Source organism: Gossypium arboreum, chromosome 6 (genome assembly GCF_025698485.1).
Source record: "Gossypium arboreum isolate Shixiya-1 chromosome 6, ASM2569848v2, whole genome shotgun sequence".
In the NCBI taxonomy this organism is placed as follows: domain Eukaryota; kingdom Viridiplantae; phylum Streptophyta; class Magnoliopsida; order Malvales; family Malvaceae; genus Gossypium; species Gossypium arboreum.
Genome location: NC_069075.1, coordinates 138,827,591 through 138,831,300, shown reverse-complemented (window position 1 = coordinate 138,831,300; position 3,710 = coordinate 138,827,591). Strand labels below are relative to the sequence as shown.

The 3,710-nt window shown below is 41.1% G+C and overlaps 1 non-coding gene across 1 annotated transcript; it reads right to left on the bottom strand.

Annotated features, from left to right (window-relative positions):
• Positions 1-222: 222 nt before the first annotated feature.
• LOC128294433 (small nucleolar RNA R71) lies at positions 223-329 on the bottom strand. Its single transcript, XR_008284744.1, has one exon. It is a non-coding gene; the product is annotated as a small nucleolar RNA R71 (small nucleolar RNA).
• Between the last annotated feature and the right edge of the window lie 3,381 nt (positions 330-3,710).

The following is a 3,710-nucleotide window of genomic DNA, read 5'->3' as shown; positions in this document are numbered from 1 at the left end:
GACGAAGATCCCAAGACTCACTTAGCAAATTTCCTGGAATTTTGCAATACATTCAAAATCAATGGTGTTTCTGATGATGCCATACGTCTTCAGTTGTTTCCCTTTTCACTGAGAAACAAAGCTTAACAATGGTTGAACTCGTTACCACAAGAGTCTATCACTACTTGGGAACAAATGACCGATAAATTTTTACTAAAATATTTTTTGCCAGCTAAAATGGCTAAATTACGTAATGATATCTCTTCTTTTGTGTAGATGGATTTAGAAACACTTTACGATGCATGGGAGAGATACAAGGACTTATTGAGAAGGTGTTCTCACCATGGGTTACCTCTATGGCTACAAGTTCAAACCTTTCACAACGGTTTGAATCCCTCAACCAGGTAAATGATTAATGCAGTAGCCGGTGGAACAATCAATAATATAATACCTGAGGAGGCCTACGAGTTTATCGAAGAGATGTCCCTGAATAACTATCAGTGGCAAGTCATGAGGACAAAGCCAACGAAAACAGCCGGCGTTTATAACATCGATTCAGTCATCATGCTCTCTAATTAGGTAGAACTTCTCAATAAAAAGATTGACGGTTTACTTGGTTTTACGCAGGTACATCTAGTAATGAGGTATGACTCAAGTGGCGGAGGTGTGCATACAGAATACCAATCCTTCAATCATACAACCGAAGAAGAACAAGTCAACTATATGGGTAACAATAACTTCCGATCTCAAAATAACCCATACAGTAATACTTATAATGCAGGTTGGAGGAACCACCCAAATTTCTCCTGGGGTGGTCAAGGGAATCAAAAGGCACAAAATCCTTAGGGTTTTCAACAGCCACCTTATCAACAAGAGAAGAAACCAAACCTTGAAGAGATGCTTTCTAAATTCATCTCGGTGTCAAAAACCCGTTTCCAAATTACCGAGATAGTACTAAAGAATCAACAAGCATCGATCTAAGGGCTCGAAACTCAGATAGGCTAGCTATCCAAACTAATCTCTGAACGACCACAAGGTAGCTTACCCAGTAATACTGAACCTAATCCGAGGGAACACCTCAATGCAATTAGTACTCAAGATAAGGAAAGATTCATTGCACCTGAGCCAGAATTACAATAGAACAACACGATGAGCAAAGGTCAAGAAGAGGTAAACGATGATGATCCTAAACAGGTAAGTATAAATTATGAACCTCGTGTGCCATATCCTAAAGCGATAACGAAAGATAGAACAGAAGAACAATTCGGTAAGTTTATCAAACTCTTAAAAACATTACATATTAACTTACCATTTATTGAAATTCTTTCACAGATGCCCAACTCAGCAAAATTCTTAAAAGAACTTCTGACCAATAAAAGAAAATTAGACGCTACATCGCATGTGGAACTCAATGCAGTCTACTCAGCTATTCTAAAGAATAAGCTACCTAACAAATGTAAAGATCCAGGAAGTATTACAATTCCTTGCTTAATTGGTAGTTTGTCTGTGAATAATGCTTTAGCTGATCTAGGGGCAAGTATAGATGTTATGCCATATAAAATGTTTAAATGACTAGGTTTCGGTAAACCCAAACAGACTAGGATGAGATACAATTGGTTGACAAAACAGTTAGATTTCCTAAGGGTATTATTGAAGATGTTCTCGTTAAAATTGATAAATTTATTTACCCAGTAGACTTTGTTGTCCTAGATATGGATGAGGATAACGAGGTACATTTAATTTTAGGACGACCCTTTTTAGCAACTGCTAGAACCATTATTAATGTAAGCACATGAGAGCTAGTACTTCGTGCAGGTGACAATGCAGTAACACTCCAAGTACGCGACTCAGTCAAAACCTCTAAAACTCAAGATAATGCTATAAAACCTGTCAATGATAAACTAATATTCAATCGTCCTTGCAGGAATCCCCTCGAACCAAGACAACGGACACAGTGCACTATTATCATGTGGAGAACAAAGACACCTATGAGGAACGAAGGCTTCGAATAAAGGAGCTAGATGAATGGCGAACACACAAACCGAGAACACATGATAAACCGAAACTACGCCAAAATAAGCCCGATATCTCTCCTAATCAACTCAAGGTTGGCGATAAAGTCTTACTAGATGCCGCAGATCCCCACATTGTCACTACCACACCAAATGAGGAAATCTCTCTTACGGTACTCAGTATTTTTCCATTCGGTACGGTGGAGGTGAGTCATCCTAAGTTCAGCACTTTTAAGGTAAACAACACCCGATTAAAACCTTATTTTAAGATTGACAGCAGGAATGAGGAGTATGAACTCCTCAAACCAAATGAGGAGTATGAACTCCTCAAACCACCATAATCATTCAACAGAGAGGTAAGTCGAGCTTAAACTATAAATAAGCACTTCTTGGGAGGCAACCCGAGCACTAACATATTTCGATTTCTTATTTCTAACACTTTAAATAATTCAATTTATCTTTGAATTGCAAAGTTTTTCAAAACACACGGCCAGGCACACGGGCGTGCCTAAAGCCGTGGCAAACCAAGGGAAAAGACACGACCGTGTGATAAGGCTGTGTGGAAGCAGGATATGATTTCCCCAAAACACGGGGTGCGATAAAGCCCCACGGTCGTGCGACATGGCCGTGGGTGAACTTCATAGGTGATCAAGGGCGTACGAATGAACAACCACGGGCATGCCAGGGGCAAGGCTCGAATCTGTTTCTTCGACACGGGCGTTAAGCCGTGGACAATAATACACGGGTGTGGTACCCTCACACACGGGAGTGTGAGAAGTGAACAAAGCTAGGCACAGCCGTGCGACATTTCCGTGTGCCACACATGCCCAAGACATATGGGCGTTGGATAGTAGCCGGGCACGACCTAAATCGAAAAATTTGAAAAATACAGGCTCACCCTCAAAGCACACGGGCGTGGCCCTGGGCTGTGTGACCCTCCCCTATATAAGCAAACCACTATTCATCTTCTTCTTCCTTTCAAAACCCTAGCCAACATCTACCATTCCCCACTCCCTAATCCCTATTCCGGCCACTATTCCCCAGATTCTCACTCTTCAAACCCCCAAACCACCTTCAAATCCACTTCTTTTGCATTAATCCCCACTTTTCCCTTTCTTTACCCTCTATTTTTTCCTCCATACGGCGATATCCCCGAGTCACACGCCCGTGCTCGCCACCAACACGCCCATGTGCCACCCTACCGCAGCCTTCTACCGCGCCACCTAGGGAACGACCAGTTCATGCGGCTGCTTCATTGGCACACCTTTCCGACCGACTCGCTCACTTCGAGCAGTATTGCACTACACAGTTCGAGATGATTTACGAGCGAGATCAACGATGTGATAGACAGATGGACGACATGCAGGCCATGATGCGGCAATTGTGCAAGACTTTCACATCGCCACTCCAGTAGCTACCACCGAGGGTTCCAGCGACGAGGATCATTGAATCCTCTTATCTTTTTATTTTATTTTTATTTTTACTTTTATTTTTTTATTTTTCTTTTGAAGACATATTTATATTAGTAAATTTTACTTTTTTCATTTTCCTGGTATTTCTAACAAGTAATCCCACTACGCTCTCTTCCACACCAACTTTTAATAAGCTCTTTATGATTCTACAGACTTTCGAGCCAAGCTGTTAGGAATATTTTTTACGGAATGAGAAAACAAATAAGGAACAATACAAAATGAATGCCATATTCAACGACCTAATTTC